This window comes from Oncorhynchus keta, chromosome 15, assembly GCF_023373465.1.
Source record: "Oncorhynchus keta strain PuntledgeMale-10-30-2019 chromosome 15, Oket_V2, whole genome shotgun sequence".
NCBI lineage: Eukaryota > Metazoa > Chordata > Actinopteri > Salmoniformes > Salmonidae > Oncorhynchus > Oncorhynchus keta.
Window position 1 is genome coordinate 14978825 of NC_068435.1, and position 26217 is coordinate 15005041.

The window sequence follows — 26217 nt, forward strand, 5'->3', positions numbered from 1 at the left end:
GGATATTGTGAGACTGGAGAAGGGAGAGGACATTGTGAGACTGGAGAAGGGAGAGGACATTGTGAGACTGGAGAAGGAGAGGATATTGTGAGACTGGAGAAGGAGAGGACATTGTGAGACTGGAGAAGGGAGAGGACATTGTGAGACTGGAGAAGGAGAGGACATTGTGAGACTGGAGAAGGAGAGAATATTGTGAGACTGGAGAAGGAGAGGACATTGTGAGACTGGAGAAGGAGAGGACATTGTGAGACTGGAGAAGGAGAGGACATTGTGAGACTGGAGAAGGAGAGAATATTGTGAGACTGGAGAAGGAGAGGACATTGTGAGACTGGAGAAGGAGAGGACATTGTGAGACTGGAGAAGGGGAGGACATTGTGAGACTGGAGAAGGGGAGGATATTGTGAGACTTAAGAAGTGGTAGGACATTGTGAGACTGGAGAAGGAGAGGACATTGTGAGACTTAAGAAGTGGTAGGACATTGTGAAGGAAAGCCAGTTGTTTAAAAAAAAAGTTTTATTTATTTAACTCGGCAAGTCAGTTAAGAACAAATTCTTTAGAACAGTGGGTTAACTGCCTGTTCAGGGGCAGAACAACAGATTTTTACCTTGTCAGCTCAGGGATTTGAACTTGCAACCTTTCGGTTACTAGTCCAACACTCTAACCACTAGGTACCCCTGCCACTACCCTGCCATTTTTACTTTTTAAAATAAATGAAGTACTTTTATAACTATTTATTTCTATTTCTCTTTTAAGCCTTTTAGGTGACAAGGTATTGGCCAGCCTGTCAGACAAACACACTCCCACTCACTCAAACACACACACAGGAACGTATGCACACACACGCTTCCTTGCCTCAGGTACCACAGATTTCACACTCTCGCTCCTCCACACAACACACACACACACACACACACACACACACACACACACACACACACACACACACACACACACACACACACACACACACACACACACACACACACACACACACACACACACACACACACACACACACACAGCTAACCTTTCCAATATAGTGAGGTGAGAGAGTTCCCTTTTTTCAGAGCTCTCTTTCTAGAACAGTCCTCATTATCTTCCACAGATAACATGCACCATCTTTCAAACAAGTCTCCAAACATTACACTGACACTCCAGACCTACCATTTAGAGAGTGATTAGTCCTTTTATAAATCTCTCTCTCTCTCAATTACATTTCAATTTAAGGGCTTTATTGGCATTGGAAGACAGTTCAAATGTCATATTATGTCTATATACAGTGTTGTAATGATGTGAAAACACAAAAGGGAAAATAAATAAACATAAATATGGGTTGTATTTACAATGGTGTTTGTTCTTCACTGGTTGCCCTTTTCTTGTGGCAACAGGTCACAAATCTTGCTGCTGTGATGGCACACTGTGGTATTTCACCCAATAAATATGGGAGTTTATCAAACTTGGATTTGTTTTCAAATTCTTTGTGGCTCTGTGTAATCTGTGTGGCTCTAATATGGTCATACATTTGGCAGGAAGTTAGGAAGTGCAGCTCAGTTTCCACCTCATTTAGTGGGCAGTGAGCACATAGCCTGTCTTCTCTTCAGTCAGGCCTGCCTTCGGTGGCCTTTCTCAATATCAAGGCTATGCTCACTGAGTCTGTACATATTTCTCTGTCGGTGATGGCTTTCTTATGGAAGATTTGTTAATCACTTCCTTTAACTTTAAGGTGGTTGTAGAATTTAACAGCTCTTTTCTGGATTTTGATAAATAGTGGGTATCGGTCTGTTTCGGCTGTGCATGCATGATTGGGTGTTTTATGTTGTACACTGAGGATATTCTTTTCTCTCTCACTCTCCCTCTCTCTCCCCTCTCTCTCCCTCTCTCTTTCTCTCTCTCTCCCTCTCTCTCCCCCCTCTCTCTCTCTCTCTCTCTCTCTCTCTTTCTCTCTCTCCCTCTCTCTCCCCCCTCTCTCTCTCTCTCTCTCGCTCTCTCCCTCTCTCTCTCTCTCCCTCCCTCCCCCTCTCTCCTTCCCTCTCTCTTTATCCCTCTCTCCCTCTCTCCTTCCCTCTGTCTCTTTATCCCTCTCTCCCTCTCTCTCCAGCCCCCTCTCTCCTTCCCTCTGACTCTCTCTCCCCTCTCTCTCTCTGTCCCTCTCTCTCTCTCTCTCTCTCTCTCTCTCTCTCTCTCTCTCTCTCTCTCTCTCTCTCTCTCTCTCTCTCTCTCTCTCTCTCTCTCTCTCTCTCTCTCTCTCTCTTTCTCTCTCTCTCCCTCTCTCTTCCCCCCTCTCTCTTCCCCCTGTCTCTTCCTCCCTCTCTCTCTCCCCCTCTCTATCTCTCTCTCTCCCTCCCCCTCTCTCCTTCCCTCTGTCTCCCTCCCTCTCTCCCTCCCCCTCTCTCCTTCCCTCTGTCTCCCTCCCTCCCGCTCTCTCTCCCTCCCTCCCTCCTCCTCTCTCCTTCCCTCTGTCTCCCTCCCTCCCACTCTCTCCTTCCCTCTGTCTTTTTCTCCCTCTCTCTCTCTCTCAACCCCCCTCTCTCCCTCTGTGGTTAGACTGGTGTGGAGATGTTAATAATAGTAGTAATAATCATTATATTATATGTAATCACATGCCAATCTTATTTACATCCAAAATATAGAAAGATGATCTGTACTTCAATGATTTGGACACCTACAGAGCGATATCATTTGATTGCTTCCTTTATTTGTTCTCACCAGTGCCAGACAGAACAGTCATTAAGATTCTATATGTTTTCAGACACCTTGATTCAATGAACTTCGACTGTGTCTATGCAGACAGACAGGCCGTCTTGGGAGCTATAATGTAGTTGGAAGATACCACAAGAGGCTAGGTAGAGGGAGTTCGGCACTTCAACTTTATGTTTGAGTGCTGAGTACTTGAAGACTACTATTCCACACACACACACACACACACACACACACACACACACACACACACACACACACACACACACACACACACACACACACACACACACACACACACACACACACACACACACACACACACACACACACACACACACACACACACACACACACACACACACACAAACAGTCTTGTTTAACTAACCTTGTGGGGACACACAGTAATTCTACTGTGAAGGAATTTTTACTTTGTGAAGAGACAGTCTTGAAATTTTTCATTTTGTCTTTGGTGTCATAAAAAATGGTTGGTTCCAGCCTGTGCCTGGTAAAGATATGAGGGGGGCCGTCATGACCTCTTCCTTAGGACCATCTGGCAGAACCCCCAGAATTTGTTCTATAAGTTAAGATAGGAGACTGTGCCAGACACATGCAGGAACCAAACCTATGCCTATGTAACATGTCTGTAACCAGTATATATGGGATCTAACGGGACTGCCCCGTTGGAGCTCCTGATCGACATGTGTACTTGGTGCATTGAGTTGGATGGATCCTCTCCAGCGCACTGATAATAAAGAATGATTAATTTAAGACTGACTTTGAGTGTCCCTGTGTAAGAATTGACACCACCTTTACCCTAAACACCCTAGAAATAACATTTGATCTTGTGGGGACATTTTTGTTGTTGTTTACTATTCTGGTGGGGGCTTCTGGTCCTAGCTAAACACACACACACACGCACAAGCACACATGCACACAAACACATACACACACACACACACACACACACACACACACACACACACACACACACACACACACACACACACACACACACACACACACACACACACACACACACACACACACACACACACACACACACACACACACACACACACACACACACACACACACACACACACACAAGGACAAAGGCACAAGCACACAGGTGCACAAACACACACACACGCAGCACAAACAGATGAACCCAGCAATGCTTCTGAACAAAACATGTCTTGAAGTTTCACATCAAAGGATTGGACTAATCACTCTCTAAATGGTAGGTCTGGAGTGTCAGTGCAATGTTTGGAGACTTGTTTGAAAGATGGTGCATGTTATCTGTGGAAGATAATGAGGACTGTTCTAGAAAGAGAGCTCTGAAAAAAGTGAACTCTCTCACCTCACCACATTAGCTGTGTGTGTGTGTGTGTGTGTGTGTGTGTGTGTGTGTGTGTGTGTGTGTGTGTGTGTGTGTGTGTGTGTGTGTGTGTGTGTGTGTGTGTGTGTGTGTGTGTGTGTGTGTGTGTGTGAGTGAGCCTCCATGATACAGTACGTATGTATTTGTGTATATCTGCGCAACCTGTGTGTGCATGAGTTTGTGTTAGACATGTGTGTGTTTATTAATTGGTTTCTGTGATCAGGCCAAGCGTAGCATGATGAAGATGTCCAATATGGCGCCAGCCACCTGGCAGAGTGAGTGTGATGAGACAGACTCCCTGTGAAGGGACCATTAGAGTGAATGTCTGTTTTCAATCATTGGAGGACGTTGACTCAGCCTCTCCACATGAGAAAAGGACCAAAATGGATCCGTTAGTCCCTGCACAGTAACCAGAGCACTTGTACACACACACATCTGTTGACATGTTCTGTAGGGAGACCATTAGGGGGATTTTGAAGCTGGAGTAGTGTCATTACAGTCCTCTCCAAAGAATAACAAATGGAAATGTATCCTTAAAACAACAAAACATCTTAAAGTGCAAAATGTAATATTGATGTATTCTTCTTTATGATAGACTTTCTCCTCACTCTCTCTCATCATCTACCATGTGTTATTAAAGTAATAAAGCCTGAGGGGGTGTGGTGTATGGCCAATATACCACGGCTAAGTGGAACGACGCAACAACAAGGTGACTTATTGCTTTTATAAACTGGTGACAAACATAATTAGAACAGTAAAAATAAATGCTTCGTCATATCCGTGGTATACGGTCTGATATACCACAGCTTTCAGACAATCAGCATTCAGGGCTCAAACCACCCAATTTAAAATCTTCTAAATCCCACTTTACTCCATTGAAAATAGATGAATACAGCGAGTCCTTTTTCCTCTGATCCATCTGTACACAATACACAGCAATATAACATAGACATTTTACCTCTGATCCATCTGTACACAATACACAGCAATATAACATAGACATTTTACCTCTGATCCATCTGTACACAATACACAGCAATATAACATAGACATTTGACCTCTGATCCATCTGTACACAATACACAGCAATATAACATAGACATTTTACCTCTGATCCATCTGTACACAATACACAGCAATATAACATAGACATTTTACCTCTGATCCATCTGTACACAATACACAGCAATATAACATAGACATTTTACCTCTGATCCATCTGTACACAATACACAGCAATATAACATAGACATTTTACCTCTGATCCATCTGTACACAATACACAGCAATATAACATAGACATTTTACCTCTGATCCATCTGTACACAATACACAGCAATATAACATAGACATTTTACCTCTGATCCATCTGTACACAATACACAGCAATATAACATAGACATTTGACCTCTGATCCATCTGTACACAATACACAGCAATATAACATAGACATTTTACCTCTGATCCATCTGTACACAATACACAGCAATATAACCTAGACATTTTTACCTCTGATCCATCTGTACACAATACACAGCAATATAACATAGACATTTTACCTCTGATCCATCTGTACACAATACACAGCAATATAACATAGACATTTTACCTCTGATCCATCTGTACACAATACACAGCAATATAACATAGACATTTTACCTCTGATCCATCTGTACACAATACACAGCAATATAACATAGACATTTTACCTCTGATCCATCTGTACACAATACACAGCAATATAACATAGACATTTTACCTCTGATCCATCTGTACACAATACACAGCAATATAACATAGACATTTTACCTCTGATCCATCTGTACACAATACACAGCAATATAACATAGACATTTTACCTCTGATCCATCTGTACACAATACACAGCAATATAACATAGACATTTTACCTCTGATCCATCTGTACACAATACACAGCAATATAACATAGACATTTTACCTCTGATCCATCTGTACACAATACACAGCAATATAACATAGACATTTTACCTCTGATCCATCTGTACACAATACACAGCAATATAACATAGACATTTTACCTCTGATCCATCTGTACACAATACACAGCAATATAACATAGACATTTGACCTCTGATCCATCTGTACACAATACACAGCAATATAACATAGACATTTGACCTCTGATCCATCTGTACACAATACACAGCAATATAACATAGACATTTGACCTCTGATCCATCTGTACACAATACACAGCAATATAACATAGACATTTTACCTCTGATCCATCTGTACACAATACACAGCAATATAACATAGACATTTTACCTCTGATCCATCTGTACACAATACACAGCAATATAACATAGACATTTTACCTCTGATCCATCTGTACACAATACACAGCAATATAACATAGACATTTTACCTCTGATCCATCTGTACACAATACACAGCAATATAACATAGACATTTTACCTCTGATCCATCTGTACACAATACACAGCAATATAACATAGACATTTGACCTCTGATCCATCTGTACACAATACACAGCAATATAACATAGACATTTTACCTCTGATCCATCTGTACACAATACACAGCAATATAACATAGACATTTTACCTCTGATCCATCTGTACACAATACACAGCAATATAACATAGACATTTTACCTCTGATCCATCTGTACACAATACACAGCAATATAACATAGACATTTTACCTCTGATCCATCTGTACACAATACACAGCAATATAACATAGACATGTTTACCTCTGATCCATCTGTACACAATACACAGCAATATAACATATACATTTTACCCTCTCTGGGTGCCATTTTCATAATTTCATCTAAACTTAAAATGTCAAATAGACAGAATGTGTCAAATAATAAGCTGCAGACGAGGACGTCATTGCGAGAGGAAATGTTCACCTTCTGCTTCCTCCCTCCTCTAATACCACAGTATTATCAGACCACTACAGTTGAAGTCTGAGGTTTACATACACTTTAGCCAAATACATTTAAACTCAGTTTTTTCACAATTCCGGACATTTAATCCTAGTAAGAATTCCCTGTATTAGGTCAGTTAGGATCACCACTTTATTTTAAGAATGTGAAATGTCAGAATAATAGTAGAGAGAATTATTTATTGTAGCTTTTATTTCTTTCATCACATTCCCAGTGGGTCAGAACTTTACATTCACTCAATTAGTATTTGGCAGCATTGCCTTTAAATTGTTTAACTTGGGTCAAACGTTACGGTTAACCTTCCACAAGCTTCCCACAATAAGTTGGACAATAAGATGTTGCTTCAATATATCCACATAATTTTCCTACCTCATGATGCCATCTATTTTGTGAAGTGCACCAGTCCCTCCAGCAGAAAAGCACCCCCACAACATGATGCTGCCACCCCCGTGCTTCACGGTTAGGATGGAGTTCTTCGGCTTGCAAGCCTCCCCCTTTCCCTCCAAACATAACGATGGTCATTATGGGCAAACAGTTCTATTTTTGTTTAATCAGACCAGAGGACATTTCTCCAAAATTACATCCAAAATTACCTCATTACATTCCCAGTGGGTCAGAAGTTTACATACACTCAATTAGTATTTGGTAGTATTGCCTTTAAATTGTTTAACTTGGGTAAAACGTTTCAGGTAGCCTTCCACAAGCTTCCCACAATAAGTTGGGTGAATTTTGGCCCATTCCATACTTTTCCTACCTCATGATGCCATCTATTTTGTGAAGTGCACCAGTCTCTCCTGCAGCAAAGCACCCCAACAACATGATGCTGCCACCCTCGTGCTTCACGGTTGGGATGGTGTTCTTCGGCTTGCAAGCCTCAGCCATTTTACTTCAAACAAAACTATGGTCTTTATGGCCAAACAGTTGCAAACCGTAGTCTGCTTCCTTGCTGAGCGGCCTTTCAGGTTATGTCGATATATGACTCGTTTTACTGTGGATATAGATCGTTTTGTACCTGTTTCCTCCAGCATCTTCACAGGGTCCTTTGCCGTTGTTCTGGGATTGATTTGCACTTTTCACACCAAAGCACGTTCATCTCTAGGAGACAAAATGCATTTCCTTCCTGAGCGGTATGACAACTGCGTGGTCCCATGGTGTTCATACTTGCGTAATATTGTTTGTACAGATGAACGTGGTACCTTCAGGCGTTTGAAAATTGCTCCCAAGGAAGAACCAGACTTGTGGAGGTATACAATATTTTTTCTGAGGTCTTGGCTGATTTATTTGGATTTTCCCACTGTTATCAAGCAGGTAGGCCTTGAATTGCATCCACAGGTACACCTCCAATTGACTCAAATGATGTCAATTAGCCTATCAGAAGCTTATAAAGCCATGACATAATTTTCTGGAATTTTCCAAGCTGTTTAAAGGCACAGTCAGCTTAGTGTATGTAAACTTCTGATACAGTGAATTATAAGTGAAATAATCTGTCTGTAAGCAATTGTTTGAAAAATTACTTGTGTCATGCACAAAGTAGATGTTCTAACCGACTTGCCAAAACTATAGTTTGTTCACAAGGAATTTGTGGAGTGGTTGAAAAATGAGTTTTAATGACTCCAACTTAAGTGTGTAAATTTCTGACTTCAACTGTAACTAACTTATAAAGAACTGTACAAATGATACATTTGTGACATCAATATATATATTTATTTTATATAATTAAATACAGTAATATGAGATCTGTATGTAAAACATTTATCTTTGACATTTTACTCATTGAGCAGATGATTGTTTTCCAGAGCGACTTACCGTTCGTGCTTTCATCTTAAGATAGGTGAGACAACACATCGGAGTCAAACTATACAGGATATGGACATTCACTTCCAGCTAAACAATATACAGAGTTTTGCTTAAATTTAAAAAAAACATTTTCATTCAATTCTAAAATCTATGAATTAAAAATCTGATAACTGTAATATTTTACACCCAATGAAGGTACTCATAAGCAATCATTTCTGACGGAAAAAAACACAAATGTGAAAAATAGTTGGATATAGCGTTTTTGGAATAAACTTTTTCAATTAGAGTCATATCTATCTGTCTATCTGTGTGGGGGTGTGACACACCATACAGTGATTATGTATCACGGAGCCTGCAGGGGTCCGTTCCACACTACCCATCCACGCATCTAGCTGACCTGACTACAGTTTAACCATGCAAATTGCTCCTCCATTCCATGAGGATATTGTGCTATAGAATGTATTGCAAGACCGTGAGCGCACTACCTCACCAACTACCTGAAGAGAGAGAGAGGGAAATAGAAAGATACATACAGTGAAATCTGACAGTGAAAGAGAGAGGGAAAGGGTGAAAGACTGAAAGAGAAAGAGAGTTATGAGTCATAGCCATCTATTTAATGAGCTTGGCATCGGGGGCAGCCTGGGGCTCTGTGGGACGGAGCCAGTGATTTCCCCTACAGGAAGAATTTGAGCAGTGTGACGGAATGGAGCTTTGCTGCCCCAAAACACTATCAACATCGTAATGACGCTGACGTTACGTTACGTCTACCTCTACGAGCCAACACCGCTAACTCTTGTCTCGATGCGGGCATGCGGGGAACGCAATAGGGCATCACAAGCTTATGGGTATTGTTTCATATCATCAGTGTGCATCTGTGTGTGTGTGGTAGGGGGTGGGAGACAGGAGGAGGCTACACCTAATTTAATATAGTCTTCTGACTCCCTCCTCTTCTGAATTCCCTCTGTCCCACTAGGGCTACCATCTCCCTCAGCAGTGTCTCAATCCAAGCAGTCTCCATTTTCTCTATTAATAAATAAGAAAAAATAAATGAAGTGCACTCATCTCGCTCTTAGCAGCCAAACTGTCCAATGCAGACACATAATGTCTATTTTCATGTTTCAATAAAAATCATCTCGGTTTTCTTTATTAAAAACCTGCAAAACAAACAAATTAACGGTTTTGACATCTTTGATTTTCTCGTCTAGAGATTTAGGACACGGATTTGTGTCTATTCTGCTACTGGTTCAAACCCCCCTGGAGCAACTGAACTACTCAAGCAGTGAAACCTGCTGAAGTTATTGCTGTAATAAATAACAAACCACACCTACTGTAGACACAGAACATCTTTACCAGGCAGCACTCAGTGCTCATGTAATTAAGTGTTGTCTTTTCCTGTCAAGTGTTCTGTGTTTGTCTGGCAACCACACAGAGGGGTGCAGGAGAGGTGTCAATTAAAGCAAACAGAACGTTCGAGAGGCGGAATATTACCTCTTCATCCCGAGATGATCAAAAAAATAACTGCTTGTAGGTGGCTGAAATAAGTTATGCATTTAACTACCAGTCAGTTGTCTAGGGATGACGTAAGGTCTTTATTGTAATGTTATCAACATCTGTTTATTTCTGGAGACTCGTGGCACCACTTTGTCCCTGTGCTGAAGATCTGCACGGTATCTACTGCATGTCAACGAGGCCAGTCCAACCAGGCTTGAATAAAAAAAAATTAAAACTGAAAACTTGAGCGTGCATAACTATTCACCCCCCCAAAGTGAATACTTTGTAGATCCACCTTTTGCAGCAATTACAGCTGCAAGTCTCTTGGCGTATGTCTCTATAAGCTTGGCACATCTAGCCACTGGGATTTTTGCCCATTCTTCAAGGCAAAACTGCTCCAGCTCCTTCAAGTTGGATGGGTTCCGATGGTGTGCAGCAATCTTTAAGTAATACCACAGATTCTCAATTGGAATGACATCTGGACTTTGACGAGGCCATTCCAAGACATTTAAATATTTCCCCTTAAACCACTCAAGCGTTGCTTTAGTAGTATGCTTAGAATCATTGTCCTGCTGGAAGGTGAACATCCGTCCCAGTCTCAAACCTCTGGAAGACTGAAACAAGTTTCCCTCAAGTATTTCCCTGTATTTAGAGCCATCCATCATTCCTTCAATTCTGACCAGTTTTCCAGTCCCTGCCTATGAAAATCATCCCCACAGCATGATGCTGCCACCACCAGCATCATGTGGGGATGGTGTTCCGGGATGATTAGAGGTGTTGGGTTTGCGCAAGACATAGCATTTTCCTTGATGGACAAAAAGCTACATTACTTCTCTAAGAGTAGATTGGAGTGAGAGGTAGACTAAATTGTTCTTATTTGGAGAGGGATCCCCAAGGCATGTTCTGTGTGGAATGGTAATGAGATGCGTCGGATGCGTATACACACACACGTCACTAACATACAAGCACACACACACACACACACACACAGATGGCAGAACCCTCATTAAACCCATACTGTCGGACGCAGCCGAGCGTGGGGGTGGCGATCTGTCCCTCAGGTAGTGTGTGTGTGTGTGTGTGTGTGTGTGTGTGTGTGTGTGTGTGTGTGTGTGTGTGTGTGTGTGTGTGTGTGTGTGTGTGTGTGTGTGTGTGTGTGTGTGTGTGCGTGTGCGCATGTGTGTACACCGACACACCCAAAACCAACCAACAGCTCAATTTCTGCTAGCCTCATACTCTCTCCTCTATTGTCCCTCCACTTCAGTTGTGAAAAACACAAGGATCAAATAGATTGCAGTTTTTGCGAATAAAATCCGTTTTTACGTCGGTTCAAAGTCGTAACATAGATTTTTGTTGTTGAAATTACGTGGAAACATCATTGATTCAACCAGTTTGTGACCAGTGGGAACAGCCTGTGGATATTGGTTTTCTATTGACAAATGGTCACAGACCTTCTAGTTTCTTTGCAGCAATTACTTCTACTTTGGGAATGATGTCACATCTTAGGATTGAGCCCTGCATTTTCTTTGTCCTTTGTAATATAATGATGTAATACAATAATATAATATATACCATTTAATAGACGCTTATATTCAAAGCCACTTATAGTCATGCCTGCATGCACTTTATGTAAGTGACTTCACCATCACCTTTTGACCTCTGACTAGAAAACGTGTCCATCAATTTTGACTTTCAATCATTAAAGAGGACAGTCCCGTACTGTGGCATCATATACAACCCCACCTTCAGGCGAGGATGAAGGAAAATATAATTGTTATTCCAATGCTAGAATGGCAAGGTGTATAATGCAGAAAATCTATAATTGAAGGCATGACCTCTGAGTGAATGATGTGGGGATGAATGTGTGAAAACAGGCCATTAACTGTGGCAAGTACTATAATTCAACCAGTTGTATTTTTCAACATGGGTTCATTAATTTAAATACATGTCAATATACTTGGGTTCAATATACAAGGGTTCATTAATTTAAAACAATGTCAATATACTTTAAAATGACTAAAACCCAATCTACACTGTCTAGAAATCATACTGGACCTACATTCAAACATTTTAATGACTGTGTCCAGCTCGCTAATGACCACCGAAATGTAAACTAGACACTCAGGGAGAAGAGAACATCTAAAACATGATAGATATAGGACTATTTTTGCAAATATTGACAGCGAATAAATATATTTTCAGTGAGGCCCTCCGTACTTCGTTGAAGACCGAATGAGGACCCCTGGGTAAAATGAGTTTGACACCCCTGGTATAGGCTATAGCCCACTTAAAGGTGGCATGTCTTAACACATACCATACTAGCAGGGGATCTTCAACTCAAAACACATGTCCCTCTATTCAACCTAATGAATGTGTACCCTGATATCCCTACTCTACATCTAGGCTGGATATCTACTTCCTAAGCAAACCTATCCATTTTTTCATTACAGCTCAAAGAGTTGTGTGGAGAGAGAGGTAGGCTAAATTGTTCTGATTAGGAGAGGGATCTCCAAGGAACGTTCTGTATGGAATAGTAATGACATGCTTTCCTTGTGTACACACACACACACACACACACACACACACACACACACACACACACACACACACACACACACACACACACACACACACACACACACACACACACACACACACACACACACACACACACACGGCAGAACCCTCATTAAACCCATACTGTTGGACGTAGTGGAGCGTGGGGGTGGCAATCTGTTCCTCAGGTAGTGTGTGTGTGTGTGTGTGTGTGTGTGTGTGTGTGTGTGTGTGTGTGTGTGTGTGTGTGTGTGTGTGTGTGTGTGTGTGTGTGTGTGTGTGTGTGTGTGTGTGTGTGTGTGTGTGTGTGTGTGGGCATGTGTGTGTGTGTGTGTGTGTGTATGTGTGGGCTTGTGTGTGTGTGTGTGTGTGTGTGTGTGTGTGTGTGTGTGTGTGTGTGTGTGTGTGTGTGTGTGTGTGTGTGTGTGTGTGTGTGTGTGTGTGTGTGTGTGTGTGTGTGTGTGTGTGAATGTATGTGTGCACACCAACACACATAAAACCAACCAACTCTCCAATTTCTGCTAGCCTCATACTCTCTCCTCTATTGTCCCTCCACTTCAGTTGTGAAAATCATAAGGAACAAATAGATTGCAGTTCATTTTCTGGTTTCTAGCTATGAGTCAATTTGCTAGAAACCCACTGGGCACAGAGGTCAGTTCAACATCTAGTTTTGATTTACATTTGATTGAGTTGTCAAATAACATGATTTCAACAAATAAATTAACTGTCTTATTGGATTTAGTTTCAAAGTTGGGTAGAAAAAGACAACAGTGCACAAATTCCTTTCCTTGCGAATAAAATCAGTTCCCAAGTCAGTTCAAAGTCTTCACATAGATTTTTTTCTTGAATAAATGTTGGTTTAAACAGTTTATGACAAGTGGGAACAGCCCGTGGATATTATATTTATCATTTATTTTAACAGGGAAGACATATTGAGACCTAGGTCTACTTTTCAAATGATACAACATAAATAAATATATATATTATACCCAATACAATTGAAGTCGGAAGTTTACATACACTTAGGATGGAGTTGTTAGAACTCGTTTTTCAACCAATTTCTTGTTAAAAAACTTTAGTTTTGGCAAGTTGGTTAGGACATCAACTTTGTACATGACACAAGTCATTTTTCCAACAATTGTTTACAGACAGAATATTTCACTTATTTTCACTGTATCACAATTTCAGTGGGTCAGAAGTTTACATACACTAAGTTGACTGTGCCTTTAAACAGCTCGAAAAAGTGCAGAAAATTATGTCATGGCTTTAGAAGCTTCTGATAGGCTAATTGACATCATTTGAGTCAATTAGAGGTGTACCTGTGGATGTATTTCAAGGCCTACCTTCAAACTCAGTGCCTCTTTGCTTGACATTATGGGAAAAGCAAAATAAAGACATAAACATTTTTTTGCAGACCTCCACAAGTCTGATTCATCCTTGGGAGAAATTACCAAACGCTTGAAGGTACAACGTTCATCTGGACAAACAATAGTACGCAAGTATAAACACCATGGGACCACGCAGTCATCATACGGCTCAGGAAGGAGACGCCTTCTGTCTCCTAGAGATTAACATACTTTAGTTCGAAAAGTGCAAATCAATCCCAGAACAACAGCAAAGGACCCTGTGAAGATGCTGGAGGAAACAGGTACAAAAGTATCTATATCCACAGTAAAACAAATCCTATATCGACATAACCTGAAAGGCCGCTCAGCAAGGATGAGGCCACTGTTGGAAAACCACCATAAAAACGTCAGACTACGGTTTGCAACTGCACATGGGGACAAAGATTGTACTTTTTGGAGAAATGTCCTTCTGGTCTGATGAAACAAAAATAGAACGGTTTGGCCATAATGACCATCGTTATGTTTGGGGGGAAATGGGGGAGGCTTGCAAGCCGAAGAACACCATCCCAACCGTGAAGCACAGGGGTGGCAGCATCATGTCGTGGGGGTGCTTTGCTGCAAGAGGGACTGGTGCACTTCACAAAATAGATGGCATCACGAGGATGGAAAATTATGTGGATATATTGAAGCAACATCTCAAGACATCAGTCAGGAAATTAAAGCTTGGTCAAAAATGGGTCTTCTAAATGGACAATGACCATTTAGCATACTTCCAAAGTTGTGGCAAAATGGCTTAAGGATAACAAAGTCAAGGTATCGGAGTAGCCATCACAAAGCCCTGACCTCAATCCTATAGAAAATTTGTGGGCAGAATTGAAAAAGCGTGTGTGAGACAGGATGCCTACAAACCTGACTCGGTTACACCAGCTCTGTCAGGAGGAACAGGCCAAAATTCACCCAACAGGGATTTTTTAGAGGGATTAAGAAGGATGAAATATTATACTATATTATACTATACTAAATACTATTATTCTGACATTTCACATCCTTAAAATAAAGTGGTGATCTTAACTGACCTAATACGGGGAATTTTTACTAGAATTAAATGTCCGTAATTGTGAAAAACTGAGTTTAAATGTATTTGGCTAAGGTGTATGTAAACTTCTGAATTCAACTCTATATACACCTACACTTATTTATACCAAATCACAATCATAAAACATAAAAAAATTACCCAGAAAAACAGTTACATTGTCCACATATAAGTCCCCAATTAATACTTTAAATTGCCCGAATGTTACCAGAACATGAAGATCAAATGTATTTGGAATTTTGTTCCAGCCATAGAGTGTATTAAACCTAAAAGCAGATTTACCTAGCTCGGTGGAGACCGTAGGAACCTCAAGAGTTAACCAATCCTGTGAACGGGTTAGGCAACTGAGGTGTCTATACTTCAACAGCACAGTTAGATAAGATGGGAGTTTATGAAGTAGGGCCTTTTTGCTATTGACAAATGGTCAGACGTTCTAGTTTCTTGAGCAATTACTTCTATCTTAAGAGTGAGGCAGCCCTGCATTTTCCTTGTCCTTTCTAATATAATAACATAAATGTAAGATATACCATTTAGTAGACACTTTTATTCAAAGCCACTTATAGTCATGCCTGCATGCACTTTATGTAAGTGACTTCACCATCACCTTTTGACCTCTGACTAGAAAACGTGTCCATCAATTTTGACTAACAATAATTAAAGAGGACAATCCCGTACTGTGGCATCATATACAACACCACCTTCAGTCGAGCATGCAGGAAAAGATCATTGTTCTGCCAATGCTAAAATTCAACCAGTGGTTTTCTTTTACATGGGTTCATTGTCTATGTAAATTCACTAATTTAAAGGAGTGTATCTGTTACGCGAGGTGGAGCAGGCGAACCCAAGATCAGACTCAGATGAGGAGACAGGGATAAGGTAACCAAGGTATTTATTGAAAAGCGGGGGGGATGGGGTGCAGGCCAGGGGGAGCTCAGGCGGGTAGCAGGGAACCAGGAACAGACTGCAGTAAGAGAAGCAGGGTAAGCAGGTCCGGAGCAGAATCCAAGGAAGCAGTAGAGCGGGGGTCCAGGACAGGTCTCCAGCACACAGACAAGACAGAGAGAGAGGGCAGGTTAGGAAGACACCGAATGAGAAGTATAGGGCGTGGCAGGGGCAGATGTAACAGTACACCCTCCCCCGGCGCCCAACCGGACGTAGCTTATCTGGGTGTGAGGTACGGAAATTCCGTAACAGTGAGGGGTCCAGAATGTGACGGCGGGGAACCCAACAGTGTTCCTCAGGCCCGTATCCTTCCCAGTCCACCAGGTACTGCCAGCCACGACCCCGACGGCACACGTCCAGAAGCTGCTGGACTGTATAGGCAGATGCTCATCGATGAGCCGAGGGGGCGGAGGAGCTGCTGCAGTAGGAGACAGGACTGGAGCAGACAGGTTTAAATCAGGGATACATGGAAGGTAAAGTGGATCCTGAGAGAGTCTGGGAGTTTCAGGCACACAGCAGAGGGGTTAATGACATGGTCAATCTCAAATGGACCAATGAATCAGGGGGAAAGTCTCTGCGATGCCACTTGCAATGGCAGGTCCCGCAAAGAGCAATACCTTTTGGCCTGAGGTGCTGAACCCAAGTGCAGACTCAGACGAGGAGACTGAGATAAGGTAAACAAGGTATTTATTGAAAAACGGGGGTGAGATGGGGTGCAGGCCAGGGGGAGCTTGGGCGGGTAGCAAGGAACCAGGAACTGAGACTGAGGCTGGGGCAAGTGGAGCAGGGGCAGGATTAGCAGGTCCGGAGCGGAATCCAAGGAAACAGTAGAGCGGGGATCCAGGGCAGGGGAGCAGGACTGACGAGACGAGGGACTGGCGACAGGGACCAGAGTCAGAGCGGAAAGAACTGTAGCAGTGAGAAAAGCAGCATCAGGCTTGGGAAAACAGGCACCACAAGATAATAAGATCTATGCAGGAACAAACGGCTAGCAATGCTGACTGACTGAACAGAGGCTACGATCTGGCAACGTGGAAGTAGCGGGCGAGGCAGGGGCAGATGTAACACCATCTGTGAATTGTCACATTTCTTTGTTGACCTTGGACCTCATTTGTTTTTAATTGCAGCTTTTGAATGCAGTACGACAAGTACATGACAAGAGACACAGCTCATTACCATAACAGTTACCAACCAGACAACATACTACACAACATGCCTTATGAATAGGGGCGAGATAGCAGAGGCTCCACAATCCCTAGTGAATGAAATGGTTGGAGGGTATAGGCCAAGGGTGTCAAATATACAGGCAGCAGGTGGTTTGAGTTTTTTTGTTTTATGTTTAAAGAAAATTGGGGATAGGGGAAACAATATACTTTAAAATGACTAAAACCAAATCTAAACTGGGTTAGAAATTATACTGGACCTACATTCATGCATTTTATTGACTGTGTCCAGCTCGCTAATGACCACCGAATGAAAACAAGACAGTGAGACCCTCCGTACTTCGTTGAAGACCGAATGAGGACCCCTGGGTAAAATGAGTTTGACACCCCTGGTATAGGCTATAGCCCACTTAAAGGTGGCATGTCTTTACACATACCATACTAGCAGGGGATCTTCAACTCAAAACACATGTCCCTCTATTCAACCTAATGAATGTGTACCCTGATATCCCTACTCTACATCTAGGCTGGATATCTACTTCCTAAGCAAACCTATCCATTTTTTCATTACAGCTCAAAGAGTTGTGTGGAGAGAGAGTTAGGCTAAATTGTTCAAGTCTTCTTAGGTATGACGCTACAAGCTTGGCACACCTGTATTTGGGGAGTTTCTTCCATTCTTCTCTGCAAATCCTCTCAAGCTCTGTCAGGTTAGATGGGGAGCATCGCTGCACAGCTATTTTCAGGTCTCTCCAGAGATGTTCGATCGGTTTCAAATCCGGGCTCTGGTTGGGCCACTCAAGGACATTCATAGCTCAATTTCGAGTCTCATAGCAAAGGGTCTGAATACTTATGTAAATAAGGCTGTAACATAACAAAATGTGGAAAAAGTCAAGGGGTCTGATTACTTATGTTTATTTTAATGTTATTTCACCTTTATTTAACCAGGTAGGCAAGTTGAGAACAAGTTCTCATTTACAATTGCGACCTGGCCAAGATAAAGCAAAGCAGTTCGACAGATACAATGACACAGAGTTACACATGGAGTAAAACAAACATACAGTCAATAATACAGTATAAACAAGTCTATATACGATGTGAGCAAATGAGGTGAGAGAAGGGAGGTAAAGGCAAAAAAAGGCCATGGTGGCGAAGTAAATAAAATATAGCAAGTAAAACACTGGAATGGTAGTTTTGCAATGGAAGAATGTGCAAAGTAGAAATAAAAATAATGGGGTGCAAAGGAGCAAAATTAATTAATTAATTAAATACAGTAGGGAAAGACGTAGTTGTTTGGGCTAAATTATAGGTGGGCTATCTATCTACAGGTGCAGTAATCTGTGAGCTGCTCTGACAGTTGGTGCTTAAAGCAAGTGAGGGAGATAAGTGTTTCCAGTTTCAGAGATTTTTGTAGTTCGTTCCAGTCATTGGCAGCAGAGAACTGGAAGGAGAGGCGGCCAAAGAAAGAATTGGTTTTGGGGGTGACTAGAGAGATATACCTGCTGGAGCATGTGCTACAGGTGGGAGATGCTATGGTGACAAGCGAGCTGAGATAAGGGGGGACTTTACCTAGCAGGGTCTTGTAGATGACATGGAGCCAGTGGGTTTGGCGATGAGTATGAAGCGAGGGCCAGCCAACGAGAGCGTACAGGTCGCAATGGTGGGTAGTATATGGGGCTTTGGTGACAAAACGGATTGCACTGTGATAGACTGCATCCAATTTGTTGAGTAGGGTATTGGAGGCTAATTTGTAAATGACATCGCCAAAGTCGAGGATTGGTAGGATGGTCAGTTTTACAAGGGTATGTTTGGCAGCATGAGTGAAGGATGCTTTGTTGCGAAATAGGAAGCCAATTCTAGATTTAACTTTGGATTGGAGATGTTTGATATGGGTCTGGAAGGAGAGTTTACAGTCTAACCAGACACCTAAGTATTTGTAGTTGTCCACGTATTCTAAGTCAGAGCTGTCCAGATTAGTGATATTGGACAGGCGGGCAGGTGCAGGTAGCGATCGGTTGAAGAGCATGCATTTAGTTGTACTTGAATTTAAGAGCAGTTGGAGGCAACGGAAGGAGAGTTGTATGGCATTGAAGCTTGTCTGGAGGGTTGTTAACACAGTGCCCAAAGAAGATGTAAATAAGGCGGTGTCATAAGAACATGTGGAAAATGTCAAGGGGTCTGAATACTTATGTAAATAAGGCTGTAACATAACAACATGTGGAAAAAGTCAAGGGGTCTGAATACTTTCCGAATGCTTTACAAACACACGCACAGTTGGCCTCCCATACTGTTGGACGCATGAGAGCGTGAGGGTGGTGATCTGTCCCTCAGGTAGTGTTTGTGTGTGTGTAACAATCATCTTGTTTGTCCCCACGAGGTCAAATGCTATTTCTAGGGGGTTTAGGGTTAAGGTTAGAATTAGTGTTAGGGTTAGGAGCTAGGGTTAGGGTTAGGATTAGGAGCTAGGGTTAGGGTTAGGAGCTAGGGTTCGGTTTAGGGTGAGGAGCTAGGGTTAGGTTTAGGATGAAGGTTAAGGTTAGGTTTTTAGATTAAGGTTAGGGTTAGAGTTAGGGTTAAGGTCTGGGTTAGGGTTACGGTAAGGGTTAAGGAAAATAGGATTTTGAATGGGTCTGAATTGTATGTCCCCACAAGGTTAGTTTGCAAGACTGTGTGTGTGTGTGTGTGTGTGTGTGTGTGTGTGTGTGTGTGTGTGTGTGTGTGTGTGTGTGTGTGTGTGTGTGTGTGTGTGTGTGTGTGTGTGTGTGTGTGTGTGTGTGTGTGTGTGTGTGTGTGTGTGTGTGTGGGCGGAGGGAGCTGACATCCGAAGGAGGGCTCAGGGTTATTACTAAGAGGAGTACAGACAGTGCGTAAAACCACACACACACCCAGGGGGATCTGGCCGATAGCTCGTCACACTAGGAAGAGAGGAATCCACTTACACAGACAGAGACAGAGAGCCACGGCCATATTGTAGGCTACCGTTATAGCCTCTACCATTGGATATGATACATTTTTTCATTATTCCAGATTAGATTATCCAGCCCTGGTTTCTGGGGCTCATATTGGCTGTGGTATACTTGACTGTGTGGAGTCTCAGAGTCACAGTGAGCCTCCTTGGCAGATTAATAAACTCACATGGAAGGCCATCCAGTTGCTATCTGACCAATCTCTATACAGCAATCTCAACCCTGGGTCATCCATTCCTCATGTGGATTTTGGCACATGTTCTATTTTTTGCAAAGATACAAATAGAATGAAAGAAAGCACTCAGTGTACACCAGAATAACATTTTTACCACTGGTGAGATACATCTGTATATGTAAAGAAAGTCAATGGCCTTTCACTGTTTGCGGCTCTAAAAAGGAATCACGATTGAAAGTACTATACAAGATGTTGTAAAAATAAATAAATAACGGTCTGGTTCATTTTTGCAAAACTGCATGCAATTTTTTTTCTTCCTATAAATCATGATCATATCCATGTACTATCAGCATTTGTCCTGCAATTTGAACAGATAATCCTGGCTTGGTTGCACTTTAACGATGTTCGTCTGAGGAAGGAGTAGACCAAAGCGCAGCACGTGTCCATGTTAACTTTAATTAACTGAACACTAAATACAAAATAACAAGAGAATAAATGAAAACAGAAACAGTCCCGTATGGTGCAAACACTGAAACAGAAAACAACTACCCACAACCCATAATGGGAAAGCAGGCTGCCTAAGTATGGTTCTCAATCAGAGACAACGATTGACAGCTGCCTCTGATTGGGAACCATACCAGGCCAAACACCTAGAAAAATAACACACAGAACCAAAACATAGAATGCCCACCCCAACTCACGCCCTGACCAAACTAAAATAGAGACATAAAAAAGGAACTAAGGTCAGGACATGACATTAACAGTGAAATGAAGCAAGTAGTTTCATTAAACTTTCATCAGACAATTAAAGGTATAGTTCATCCTCACTTTTAGACAATCTAAACACACTTAGGTCATTTTGTGCAGTTTGCACAGTCATGTTGACTCAAAAGGCAGTGGCAGCTAGACAGATACACAGAAGGAATAATGTTGAGTCTGAACTTTTCAAGAATAGGTAGTAAGTATTCTCTTCTTCATTAATTGTCAGGGAGAATGTCAGATTAGAGAGAAAGGAGAGAATCGTTTATGAAATGTCAAACAAGCTTTGTTTTTTCTGACAAGCTCCATCAGAGGAGTGAAAGAATGGCCTCCAAACTTAGCTTTGGCACAGATTTACTACATACCGCCTCCAGCTGCAAACCTTGCACCTGTTTCTTCAGCCCGGGATAAAACATTAAAAAACAAATGCTAAAACATGAAAATGTCTCCAATCAGATGTATTTATAAAGCCCTTTTTACATCAGCAGTTGTCACAAAGTGCTTGTTCAGAATCCCAGCCTAATGGACTTCTAGACAGAGTTTCTCCCCAGACTTTTATCTCCCTCACCAACTTCAAACATCTGCTATCTGAGCAGCTAACCGATCGCTGTCGCTGTACATAGTCTATCGGTAAATAGCCCACCCATTTTTACCTACCTCATCCCCATACTGTTTTTATTTATTTTATTTTCTGCTCTTTTGCACATCAATATCTCTACCTGTACATGACCATCTGATCATTTATCACTCCAGTGTTAATCTGCAAAATTGTAATTATTCGCCTACCTCCTCATGCCTTTTGCACACAATGTATATAATATACATGGTCGGTTGTTTGTTTGTACTTTGGGTATTTTGTTCAGTGGTCTGTTGATTTATTAAATATATCATTATGGACACTTACCACGCTGCACATTGGTCTGATCCTTGCTACTCCTCCTCTGAAGAAGAGGAATTCCGTTACATAGTCAGGTGCAGAGTATTACCCTGTGGGAAGATTACTAGATGGCCTGAAAAAGGCCCAAATAAGTTTGACTTTTAACAATAAATAAGCTTTTTTATTTACTTCCATTGTCCTCCAAGAGTTGCTCAATATCTCTACTTCAGTTATCTACTTCATGCACCTTGGTTGGAGAGGGAGAGATAGGGTTGAAACGACAGGTCTGGGACAGGTAGCACGCCCAGGGAACGGGTCAGGGTTCCATAGCCGTAGGCAGAACAGCAGAAACTGGATCATCAGCACGACCAGGTGGACGGGACGGGGACAGCCAGAAGTCGTCAGGCCAGGTAGTCCCGAGGCATGGTCCTAGGGCTCCGGTCCTCCGGAAGGGGGGAGAGAGAGAGAGAGAGATGGGTGAATTAGAGGGAGCATAGCTAAGATCACACAGAACACCAAATAATACAGGAAGATTACACCAGATAGGCCAGACTGACCCTAGCCCCCCCCCGGCACAAAGACTGTTGCAGCATAGATACTGGAGACTGAGACGGGGGTCAGGGGACACTTTGGCCTTGTCCAAAGTAACCCTGGACAGGGCCAACCAGGTAGGATATAACCCCACCCACTTTGCCAAAGCAAAGCTTCCACACCACGAAAGGGATATCCACTTGACCACTAACTTTCTACCCTGAGACAAGACTGAATATAGCCCATGAATATTTCCTCTACCGCACGAGCACGAGGGGAAGCAAAACCCAACAGGAAGATCACGTTAGTGATTCAACCCATTCAAGTTGAGTATAGCGAAAAAAGCTTGGCACTACGTGATGCACCCCTCCTAGAGACGGCATGGGAGAACGCAAGCAAGCCAGTGACTCAGCCCCCGTCATAGGGTCAGAGGCGGAAAATCCCAGTGGAGAGGCGGGAACCAGCCAGACAGGTGGTTCTTCACTCCAGTGCCTTGCTGTTCACCTTCGCACCCCTAGGCTAGTCTACACTCAATCATAGGAGGTCATTGGCTGGTCAGCTCTGTTAGCTTGACTCAATGTGTCATTTTGTCATTTTGTCATTTTTATTAGGATGCCCATTAGCTCACGCCGTAACGCTAGCTAATCTTCCTGGGGTCCAACACCAATTAACAAGACATTACAAACAGCCACACTCAAGACTTCACAAACATTCAACAAGTAGACAATACAGATCATTAAAATACCTGACAGGAAACACATTTAACATTCAGTTGATGCTTTCTATTTCCTGTCCATTCATATGGTCTATCACATTAGATGTTCTTTTATTTCTTTCTTGAAGGTGGATTTACTTTTGCCTGAGAAATATGTATTGTTAAAGAGTTCCATTCAGCTATGGCTCTATATAAAACTGTATATTTAAAGTGTTTTGTCCTTGGCTTGGGTTGTTTAAGCTGCCCTGAACTTGCCTGTCTAGTTTGGTGGTTATGCGTGTTGCTAGTATGTACTGACTGGACTGAAAAATACTGTGTTTTAAAAAAATATAACATTCCCAAAGAAAATCAGAAGACTAGATAGTAATTTGTTTTTAACGTGAAGCCATGAGAGATTCTGATGCATTTGGATAATACCATATAACCAGACAGTACTCTAAGTGTGATAGGACCAGGGCTTGACCATATAACTGGACAGTACTCTAAGTGTGATAGGACCAGGGATTGAATCACCTGTTTCAGTGTGCTAGATGTTACATACTCTGAACATTTTCTTGTGACAGCAATTCCCTTACCCATCTTAATAACAAAATAATTTATGTGTTCTGACCATGATAAAGCTACTTCCAACATGACTCCTAGTAGTTTCATTTTTTTCACTTGCTCTACATGCGTTCTATTCATCGACAAATTAAATTGGGGGTCATCAGCAAGCATATATTTTGAACCAAAGAGAATACATTTAGTATTTGAAATGTTCAACATCAATTTGTTCATATCAACCCACTCAGACACCATTCTTAGTTCACAGCTCATTACATTCTGATGCTGTTCTATACATTGTAGAGTCATCTGAATACATGACCACTCTTGCTTTGTTCATTATTGAAGGTAAATCAATAGTAAAGATAGAGTAGAGAAGTGGGCCTAGGCAGCTTCCTTGAGGAACACCACAGTGTATATCTTTACTGTTTGAAAAGCTACCATTAAAGAACACTTTTTGCCTTCTCCTGGATAGATAGCTTTCCATCCAGGATAGAGCTGCAGCCTTAAAACCATGACATTTGAGTTTACCTAGTAACAGTTCATGGTCAATTACATCAAAAGCAGCACTGAAATCTGGCAACACTGCACCAACTAACTTCCTGTCGATCCATACTCTTTAACCAATCATCTGTCATTTGTGCTAAGGCCGTGCTTGTAGAATGCCCTTCTTTGTATGCATACTGGAAACCAGTTATCAGACCTTTAATTGAGAAATAATCCTTGATTTGTACAGATACAATTTGATCTAATAATTTACTCAACACAGGCAGCAAGCTTAATGGACGACTATTAGGACCAGTGAATGCAGATTATTGCATCTTTAGGTCATGGAATAACCTTTGACTCTTTCCAGACTTCTGGGCATACCCCATACATCAAGCACTTGTTAAAAATACGAGAGATTGGTGTAGATATTTGGTTAGCTGTAACTCTAAGCAATTTGGCGTCAAGGTTATCTATACCAGGTGACTGAAAGAGACAACAGCATCCTTTCTACCTCTTCCCTTTCTACTTGATGAAATTCGAACATGCATTGCCTCTCCTTCATGATACAATCTTTTATAAAGGGTATATGATGCTGTCGGACCTGCGGTAGATTATTTTAGGGCCAGCCTTTGGTATGTTAGTTTTCCTAATGAGTGCAACCAAGTTATGATCACTGTAACCTAGTGCCACTGATACAGCTTTAGAACAATGTTCAACCATGTTAGTAAAAATGTGATCAATAAGTTGATGATGTGATACTGGACCTATTAGTGAACGTTCTGGTTGGCAATGTCATAACTTGGGTCAGGTTACATATGTTGGCAACAGAAATACGTTTCTTTCTCATTGGACAGTTGGTGTTCAAAAAAATCAATATATCTTTAAAAAAAAATATTTCCCTATTTTCATGAGATAACCTTATCCAACGTTTCGCAAATTCCATCAAGATATTTCACATCAGCACTAGGGGGCCTATAGCTGCAACCAACTACTATAGGTTTCAAATTTAGTAAATGCACCTGTACCCATAGCGCCTCTAATCCATTCAACATTAAGTCCTGACGTTGTTTTGCTGGAATATGATTCTGGCTGTAAACTGCAACTCCACCTCCATATCTATTTCTGTCCCTCCTGAACATATTGTATCCATGTATAGAGATCTCAGCATCCTTAAAAAAAGAGTCCAAGTGAGTCTCTGATATTGCCAATACATGAATATTGTTTGACTGCACTAGACAGCATATTTCATGAATTTTGTTCCTTAAACTGCATATATTCAAGTGAGCAATTAACAGACCTTTCTTTGGTAGATTTACAGTATTTACATGTCCAAACATGAATCAGCAGTTTGAATCTGAGAGAGAGATCCTCAGTTAGTGTGTGTGTGTGAGGCTGGAATTACTTGTGTCTGTTGCTCCTCCTAACTCCATGAGAGGGAGGGTGAACAATCAGTTTGTCATAGATATAGATATATATAGATATAGATATGCTATGTCACCTTGTTCTCTTGCAGCCTTCATGGCTGGTTTTAGGTTCCTTTCTTCTTTGACTGGCTGCATCTGACAAATCCTCATCGATGAAGACGAAGGACTCTTTAAGGCGTTTGGCTTTTTCAAGGACTGAAAGCTTATCCTTGAACCTGAGGAATTTCACTACAATTGGCCTGGGTCTGGTTCCATTGGCACCACCATTGGCGCCACTAGTGACCCCTGGTTTCCCAGAACGGTGAGCACTTTTCCAG